General features: G+C 47.1%; 1 pseudogene across 1 annotated transcript; it reads left to right on the top strand.

Moving 5' to 3' along the window:
• Nucleotides 1-1955: 1955 nt before the first annotated feature.
• Nucleotides 1956-2470, top strand: LOC311583767 (mitochondrial import receptor subunit TOM20 homolog; annotated as a pseudogene). The gene has a single exon. The product of its transcript is annotated as a mitochondrial import receptor subunit TOM20 homolog (transcript).
• The last annotated feature ends 7657 nt before the right edge of the window (nt 2471-10127 follow it).

Here is a 10127-nt window from a genome sequence, read left to right as displayed (position 1 = left end):
CCCCAAACTTCCAAATATAGAAACACAGCAAGTGGAAACAGCACAGCACTGTGAATGGGAGTAGAGAAGGGCAGTGGTGGCTGGGAGAGGGTACGGTGCAGGGTCAGCACTTACTGGATAGCCTGGGAACTGGACAGGCACTAAAGAGGCAGAATCCTTGAGCTGTGAGAACCATGGGATGCTGAGCACAGGAGGAACGCAGGGCGGGCCTGAGCCAGCTGTCGCTTTTGCTGTCATTCCTCAGTTGGAAGGAAGAGAAACAGGCAGCAGGACAAAGAGGGGGTTCCAGTCTCCACCTCTAGTTGTGGGAGGTGGTGAGGTTATCTGTTCAGACTGTGTGTGGCTGTGACCTGAGGAGAGGGGACACACAGAACTTTACTATGCCAACAGGAGAGGACCTGCAGGAACTCGCTGTGGCTCCTATAGCTTGAACTGGGAATGAAAATTAAGACATCGCTGAGTTGGAGTTTTGACTTGAGCAGCATTCAGAGCCATGGTCCAAGTGCCTGAGAATCAAAGCGATTTTTTAAAAAATATTTATTTATTATGTATGTATAGAAGGTTCTGCTTGCATGTACACCGGCAGGCCAGAAGAGGACGTCAGATCACTTTACAGATAGTTGTGAGCCACCATGTGGTTGCTGGGAATTGAACTCAGGACCTCTGGAAGAATAGTCAGTGCTCTTAACCGCTGAGCCATCTCTCCAGGCCCCACCCTCACCCCACCCCCTTTTTTTCCTGGACAGGATTTTTTTCTCTGTGTAGCCTTGGCTGTCCTGGACACACTTTGTAGACCAGGCTGGCCTCAAACTCAGAAGAGATCGGCCTGCTTCTGTCCTCTGAGTGCTGGGATTAAAGGCATGCCTCTTTTTTTCTTTTTTGAGACAAGATCTCACTATGTACCCCAGGCTGACCTTGAACTCATAACCCCATGTCCTGGGATTGCAGACCTGTACTATCCTAGCCAGCTAGGTATTTTATTTTCAAAAACTTATACAGAAGGAGGCTGAAGATTGGCTCAGTGAATAAAGCATATTTGCAATATAGATATGAAGACCAGAGTTCAGATCCCCAGCCAGTCCTTATGTAAAAGCCAGGCTGGTGTGGCTGGCCTGAAATCTCCTCACTCCGGAGCAAGCCGGCTAGACTAACCAAATCTGTACACTCCAGATTCAGCAAGATATCCTGCCTCAAAATATAGGATGGAGCCTTGCATAGTGGCACATGCATTTAATGTCAGAACTCAGGAGGCAGATGAATGTGGATCTCTCTCTCTCTCTCTCTCTCTCTCTCTCTCTCTCTCTCTCTCTCTCTCTCTCTCTCCTTTGGGGGGAGGGTTTGGGTTTTGGTTTTTTGGAGACAGGGTTTCTCTGTGTAGCCTTGGCTGTCCTGGATTTGCTTTGTAGACCAGGCTGTCCTCGAACTCACAGAGATCCACCTGCCTCTGCCTCCTGAGCGCTGGGATTAAAGGCATGCGCCATCAGGCCTACCTTATGTTCCCAATTCTTCTTAAGTATATTGAACTAGAAAAAAAATCCCTATCTGTAAATAAGCCTTGGCAAGCCCACCTCAGTATTAAATGAGTGAAGGAATCCGAGTAAAAATTAATTTTGTTTTCCAACAAAACCTTAAAATTGAATTGGCATCTGATACATTTGCTTGTTTTGAGACAGGGTCTCTCACTGTGGAGCATGGGCTGGCCTGGAACTTTATATGTAGACCAGCCTGGCCTCAAACTTACAGAAATCTGCTAACCTTTTCCTGGAGAATGCTGGGATTAAAAGCATTTGTCACCATGCCCAGCTAGCTGATAAATTATTAAATAAAAAAATCTATAGTTTTCCCTTCTGGTCGGGAGGCCAGCAGCTGTGAGCAGCTGGGATGGTCAGATCTGTTGGAGCTAATCACTGCGTGGAGGGCCACCTTGGTCCAGCACACGTCCCAACTGAGTAAAGATGGTGGGCAGGAACAGTGCTATCGCCACGAGCATTGCGATGCCCTCTTCATCAGCCACTGCATCTACTTCAACCGCAAAAGGTGGAGTGACCCCAAATTCAAGAACAAGCTTCAAGAATGAAGAAAGAAACAGAAGCTTGCTAAGGAGAGCCGGGCTTTCCAAGTTACCCGATTAAAAGATGCTGAAGCTGATCAGAAAGTCTTCTTTAAGGAGATACATCATGTTGAAGATAACTAGCTCAAGGTGACTAGAGAGGGTGTAGGCCACCTGACAAACGCAATTGCTGTGTGTGGACAGCCTCAGCAGCTGCTCCAAGTGTCAACAGCAGACTCTCCACCCCCAGTGTTCCAGATGCTTCTGACCAAGCTTCTGACCACTAGTCAGGGAATTGTAAGTGCTCAGAGCTTGGCTGAAGATGATGTGGAGTAAGCCAGATAGCAACATCATACATAAAATTTCAGTAAAATGATTTAGCCTGGTCTACAAAGTGAGTCTAAGACAACCAAGGCTACACAGAGAAGCTTTGTCTTGAAAAAAAAAAAAAACAGAAAAATGGGCTGGAGAGATGGCTCAGAGGTTAAGAGCAACGTCTGTTCTTTCTAAAGGTCATCAGTTCAATTCCCAGCAACCACATGGTGGCTCCCAACCATCTGTAAAGAGAGATCTGGTACCTTCTTGTGGCAGGCACACATGCTGGCAGTATAAATAATATATATATATATATGTATGTATGTATGTATATATGTATATATATACACACACATCTTTTTTAAAAAAGATTAAAAACAAAAACAAAAAAAAAAAGGCAGTGGTGGCACACACCTTTAATTCCAGCACTCGGGAGGCAGAGGCAGGTGGATCGCTGAGTTCGAAGCCAGCCTGGTCTACAAAGTGAGTCCAGGACAGTCAAGTATACACAGAGAAACCCTGTCTCAAAAAGCAAAAAACAAACAAACAAATAAAAAAATCTGTCCTATGCTGAAGTCTCCCCGAGTGAATGTAAATTTTGATTAGATCCATGGTCTGTTCAATTTTTTCCAGTGAAAAAAAGTATTTTCATAGAGCTTTTCATTCTATAAATACACTGAGTTATGAACAACAACAAAAAAAACCCTATAGGTTTTGTTGTTTGTTTGCTTTTCTGTACTGGGAACCAAACCTAGGGCATGGTGACGTGTGTTATAATCCTAGCATTTGACAAAAGATCACAAGTTCAAGGCCAGCCTGAGCTACATATAAAACCTGAGGCCAGTTTGGGCTGTTTAGAAAGACTCAGATTGCATACACTTGTAATTCTAGCACTCAAAAAACCAAGACAGGTAGATGGGGCATGTCCTGCTAGCCTGGACTACATGCTAAGTGCATGCCTAGCCTGTATATTTTTTTTTCCAAGACAGGGTTTCTCTGTGTACCCCTGGCTGTCCTGGAACTCTCTTTATAGACCAGGCTGGTGTTGATTGCACAGATACCTGCCTGCCTCTGCCTCCCAGGTGCTGGTAGTAAAGGCATGCGCCACCATACCCAGTTTTATTAAGACTCTGTCTCCAAAAACAGACTGGAGGTAGCCAGAGTTGGGGAGTGAGAGGTGGAGCCCAAGGTCATAGGATACCTAGGCCTGTGTCTAGACCCAACCTGCAAACCCAGCAGAGTGACAGTTCCACACACTTAGACAGCCCCTCCCAGTGACCTCTAAGGCCTGGGGGCCAGTAAATTCTATGCTCAGGCTGTTAGGCAAATCCCCTTTCTAGGTCTGTCTTAATTCATTTGTTGTCTTAGTCTATTTTCTGTCCCTATGATGCAATATTTGTGATCAGGTAATTTGTAGAAAATTAGAGAATTATTTGGTTCACAGTTTTAGAAATTGGGAAGTCTAGCCAGGTGGTGGTGGTGCACGCCTTTAATCCCAGCACTTGGGAGGCAGAGGCAGGTGGATCGCTGTGAGTTCAAGGCCAGCCTGGTCTACAATGTGAGTCCAGGACAACCAAGGCTACACAGAGAAACCCTGTCTCAAAAAACAAAACAAACAAACAAAAAATAAATAAATAAAAAACCAGAAATTGGGAAGCCCCTGAGCATGGACCAACCTGTGCTTGACATCTATCTGGTGAGGACCTTCTTGCTGAGCCAACACAGTGGAAAGCATCATGTGACATAGTGAGAAAGTCCAAACATTCTAGCTCAGTCTCTCCTCCACTTAAAAACCTACTGACAGGGGCTTGAGAGATGGCTCAGTGGTTAAGAGTACCGCCTGCTCTTCCAGAGGTCCTGAGTTCAATTCCCAGCAACCACATGGTGGCTCACAACCATCTATAATGTGATCTGATGCCCTCTTCTGCAGATAAAGCACTCATATACAATAATAAATAAATATTAAAAAAAAAAAAACCTACTGACAGTGTAGCCGCGGTGGCACCAGCCTTTAATCCCAGCAGTCAGCAGGCAGAGGCAGACAGATCTCTGAGGCCAGCCTTGTCCACACAGTGAGTTTTAGGACAGCCGGGCAGAGAAACCCTGTTTTTTTGTTTGTTTGGTTGGTTGGTTGGTTTTTTAGAGACAGGGTTTCTCTATGTAGCCCTGGCTGTCCTAGACTCCCTTGGTAGACCAGGCTGGCCTGGAACTCACAGCGATCCACCTGCCTCTGCCTCCTGAATGCTGGGATTAAAGGAGTGAGCCACCATGCCCAGCAAGATACCCTGTCTTAAACACACACACACACACACACACACACACACACACACACACACACTTCACTGATGCCATCACAGGGGTCCCAGGGTTGTGAGTTTATATGACCCTAACTACCCCTCAAATGTCCCACCCCAAGTACCGCTATCATATCAGCTGAGGGACTCTATTCCCAACACACAGACTTTTTTTCTGAGACAAGGTTTCTCTGTGTAGCCTCGGCTGTCCTGGACTCACTTTGAAGACCAGGCTGGCCTTGAACTCACAGTGATCCACCTGCCTCTGTCTCCCTTAATGCTGGGATTACGAGCATGCACCACAGTGCCCTGCCAACTTTTTTTCTTTTAAAGATAGGGTCTCACTACGTAACCCTGGCTGTCCTGGTACTAGCTGTGTAGATTACTCTGGCCTTGAGTTTACAGATCTCCCCACCTCTGCCTCCCAATTGCTGGATTACAGGTGTGCACCACACATCTGCCTCAACACATAGACTCCCGGAGAACAGAGTCAAGCCTTAGAATCATGTACGTCAGGCCTAGTGACCTTTCATGTTGAAAAGCCCACTGTTTGGCTGTAGATGCGGTTTAGTGGTAGAGTCCTTTCCTAGAATATCTGAGATCTGTGTTCAGTCCCCAATGTGAGAGAGACACAGAGACAGAGGAGAGAGAGAGAAACCTGGGTGGCTCGGGCTAGCCATGCAGCCAGACAATCCGAGTTTGATTCCCAGAACCTACAAAGAAGAGAACCAGCTCCCTCACTAAAATGGCCTCTAATATCCGCACATGCACCAGTGTACCTAGGCACCCACAACACACAGAAACAATAAAATTAATGGTGAAAAAAAAAATCAACATCTGGGCCTGGAGAGATGGCTCAGTGGTTAAGAGCACTGTCTGCTCTTCCAGAGGTCCTGAGTTCAGTTCCCAGCAACCACATGGTGGCTCACAACCACTCACAATGTGATATGATGCCCTCTTCTGGCCTGCAAGGGTAATGCAGGCAGAGTACATAAAATAAATCTTTCAAACAAACAACACAACAAAAATTAACATCTGGGTGCAGTGGCTCACATCTGTAATCTCAACACTCCGATAGCAAAGTGGGAGATGGAGACAGGAGAACTTTCCAGAAGCTTGCAGGCATGTCAGCAGAGAGCAGTGAGTGGTTCATGACCTTTATATAGCCCTTTAATACAATTTCTCATATTGTGGTGACCCCCCCCCCCCGACCACAAAATTTTTTGTTTTGTTTTGTTTTTCAAGACATGGCTTCTTGTGTAGTCTTGGCTGTCCTGGACTCATTTTGTAGACCGGGCTGGCCTCGAACTCACAGCAATCCACCTGCCTTTGCCTCCCGAGTGCTGGGATTAAAGGCGTGGGTCACCTAGCCGGGCTGAACAGCATCTTAGGATGGTGAAGTGTGTCTGGCGTGCTTTAGACCAGAGGCCCCAGGTCTCTGGAGCCAAGAGGACCACGGAGAGAAGACAGGAGGAGGTGGGGCGATGCGCGGAGGGCTCTGGGTCATAGGGTGGCGGTTAGAGGGCTTGCAGGGGGGAGGGGCTCCATCTGACCCATTTTAAGAAGTACTCCTGGCTAGTGTGTTAAAAACGGGAGTGGGCAGGAGGAAAGGGAAGCGTTCAGAAAGCCCCGCTGTAGCCCAGCAAGAATGAGCCAGGACAGCTCTGACTCCTTCAGCAGCAGCAGCGGGTGAGGTGGGGTTGGAAGACGCCCTGGATATATTCTGAAGGCAGCACCCACAGGAGCCTCGCACAGAAGCGCTGTGGGAAGTGAGAGGAAAAGTAAAGTTGAACTCTGTGGGGGTCAGCAAAAGGAATGGCGATCACGCGCTGAGTGGGGAGGTGGGGGGGGCAGGGGTGCACGTGGGGTTGTCTGGGTGGTGAAGGTCAGATGTTCGGGATTTGGACATGGTGAGCTGGGGTTGTCTTCTGAACAGGCGAGTGGAGCAGTTGAGCAGATGGCTGGATGAAAGTGTGCTGGCAAGAGGCCCGTGTAGACCTCCTGTCGCCTCATGCTAAATAGCCCATCTTCCTGGGTATCTCCAAGTCTTCATATTAATAGCTTTTGTGTCCCAGGGACCAAAAACACCTGACAGAAATGACCTATGGAGGGAGACTTTTGTTTTCAGTTTAGTTTTTCCAAAGCAGGGTTTCTCTATGTAGCCGTGAATGTCCTAGACTTACTTTGTAGACCAGGCTAGCCTTGAGCTCACAGAGATCCACCTGCCTCTGCCTGCTAAGGACTTGAGGAAGGCTTATTTTGGCTCACAGTTTCAGAGGGCCTTTCAGCCTGTCACAGCAGGAGGCACATCATGGCAGACAGGTAGCCTGAAGCACTTACCTCCGGTGACTACATGTGACAAGCAGCCTCCCCCTCCTGACAGCTCCCTGGCCTTCAAAATACCCACAGCTGAGAGCAAGTGTTTGAATCATGAGCACCTGGGGGACATTTCAGACTCAAAGCATAACAGCACCTTCCTCTAAACTTCAAACACCTGCCTGCCTGACCCTCCAGCAGCCATCTCTAATCTGCCAGTGTAAAACTAAACGTATGCGACTCCCCATCTCTCTCCAGAAAACACAATAAACCAAACAGCACAACTCAAAGCAAGCAAACTCAACAGCAACTCCAATTTCTCTGCGTATCCTTGGCTATCCTGGAAATCACTCTGATTCTCTACATTAATAGATAGATAAACAAATTGTTTAAGTTTTTTAAAAGATTTATTTATTCATTTATGTAGATGGGTGCTCTATTTGCATGTACACCTGCATGTCAGAAGAGGGCATCCCAGTATCAGATCCCAGTACAGATGGTTGTGAGCCACCATGTGGAAGCTGGGAATTGAACTCAGGTCCTCTGGAAGAGCAGACAGTGCTGCTAACCTCTGAGCCATCTCTCTAGCCCTGGTGGGTTTTGTTTTGTTTTGTTTGAAACAGGTTTCTATGTGTATCCTTGGCTGTCGTGGAACTCACTCAGTAGACCAGGATGGCCTTGAATTCAGAAATCCTCCTGCCTCTGGCTCCCAAGTACTGATATTAAAGGCATGAGCCACCACCAACCAGCTAAATTTTATTTTATTTTTAATTATGTATGTGTGTCTGTCTGCGTGGGAGTGTGTGTACCTAAGCACAGATGCCTGAGGTGGCCAGAAGAGAGCAGTGGGTCCCTGGAGCTGGAGCCAGAGGTGGGGTTAAGCCACCCAACATGACTCCTAGAAGCCAAACTTGGGGCCTCAGCAAGAACACTATGTGCTTGTATCTTCCTCGCCATCTCTGACCCCTCCCCCTCACCTAAACTGACTCTTTTTAAGAGTAAAGTTAAAATATATTGAAACAGGGTCTCATGTAGCCCAGGATAGCCACAAAATTGCTATATAGCAAAAGGAGGCTAGCCTTAAACTTCTAATCTGAACTTGCCTCCACCTTCCAAGTGCTGAGATTATAGGCATGTACCTACCACCAGCTGCTGCAAAGCCTTTCCTGGCTCCTTCATTTCAGAGTAAATGCCTACCAAAGGCCCCACAGGCTGTGGCCCGATCACAGGTAAATTCTCTCTCTTGTCATAGCCAACTCGACTTCTGTTTTGTTTTGTTTTGTTTTTTCAAGATTTTGTTTGTTTATACAGTATTCTGCTTGCATGTGTGCCTGCATGACAGAAGAAGGCACCAGATCTCATTATAAATGGCTGTAAGCCACCATGTGGTTGCTGGGATTTGAACTCAGGACCTTTGGAAGAACAGCCAATGTTCTTAATGATCTGAGTTATCTCTCCAGCCCACCAACTCAACTTCTGTCACACTGATCTTTCCCATCTGTTCAAGCACACTCCTGTCACAGGGCCTTGGCACATGTATTTCCTTGTCTAGATGGCAAGTTCCCAGATTTGAAAATGTCTTTTTTCTTTTTCTTCTTTTTTTTTTTTTTTTTTTTTTTTTTTTTTTGGTTTTTTGAGACAAGGTTTCTCTGTGTAGATCAGGCTGGTCTCTAACTCACAACGATCCGCCTGCCTCTGCCTCCTGAGTGTTGGGATTAAAGGCATGCGCCACCAGGCCCGGCTCATTTCTATATTCTTAAAGCCATTACTGGTATGTAGTTGGTATCCATTAATTAGCTGGTAAGTGGACGAATGCAACAAATGTGACATCTGTAGAGAATTCATCATGTCACCAGAAAATGGCCTAGGGAAAGAATTCTACGTGTGAATTCTCTGAACATAACATTCATGACTACACACACACACACACACACACACACACCTCAATTTGAAACCCAGGTAAAAGTGTTCAACAAAAGTAAATGATGAAGGATGATCCATGGTGGAACAGTACACAGCTACAAACAAAATAAAACAAAAACCACTAATTATGAGGCCGGGGTGGAGCGTGGTTAGTAGAGTGGCTTGGAGGCCTGGGTCCAATGGCCCAGCCCCACATACACTGAGTGCAGTGGCACACCCCTGCCGCCCAGTGCTGAGGGCGAGGAGGCAGGAGCGTCAGAAGACATTCAAGGTCATTTGTCTATTCATGGAGTTTGAGGCCATCTGGGGATGCAACCCAGTCTTAAATAAGCAGCCCTGCATGGTGTCACATGCCCTCATTCCCAGCACTAGGGATGCAGAGGCAGGTGGATTGCAGGCTGCGACCTTTTCCAAACCTACTTTATTTTAGGTTCTTCAAGGCCTGTACCTCCCTTCCAACCTAGATAGGAGAGAAAAGAGATCAATGGGAACAGGAGAGGCAGACCTTTGAACTTAGTTCCTGGGAGCGATTCCCCTGGCGTAGTTGGCAGGATTTCGGCAGACCAGCAATTCCACCAAAGTTGCTCCTGGAACCTGAAACAGCAGCTGGACCCCAGAGCCCCAAAGTGTTCTCTGGAGCGGTCTCTCTGGAGCATCTCTAAGTGGAGCGATGAACAGCCAAACAATACCAAGACCCAATAGCCCCAGCCTCCCCTTTTGGGTTCATACCCTTTCAGAGTCTGTTCTAAGATGTGTTTCAGCTGGCAAAAACCAAGCCCTACACGAGGTCATCTTCTAGTGGATAAACATCACCTGTTCTCTCACAAGTCTGTTTCCCATCCCACCCTTGGGATCAAAACAAAAACATGTGTACATCCACTCCAGCGGATGGTTGTAAGTTTGAAGCCAGCCTGTCTAGATAAGGAGTTCTAGTCCAGCCAGGGTATGCAGTAAGATCTTGTTTCAAAAACAAGTAAACAAACAAATAAAAACAAACCCACTAATTATACAGACATAAAAATGCTCGTTGGGACTGAGATGAGAGCTCAGTGGGAAAGTGCTTGCTAGGCAACCCTGAGGGTCTGAGTTCAGATCCCCAGGGACTCATGTAAGAAGCTGGTTGCCACAGCACAGTAGCCGTAGGCTAGGGGAGCACGGACAGGGTGAGGTCCTGAGTGCTCCCTGGCCCAACCACACTAGCCAGAACTGCAAGCTCCAGATTCAGCAAG

This window comes from Acomys minous (genome assembly GCF_964271855.1).
Source record: "Acomys minous genome assembly, chromosome: 2".
In the NCBI taxonomy this organism is placed as follows: Eukaryota; Metazoa; Chordata; class Mammalia; order Rodentia; family Muridae; genus Acomys; species Acomys minous.
The sequence above is the reverse complement of the archived record's forward strand: the minus strand, read 5'-3'. Positions and strand labels throughout refer to the sequence as shown.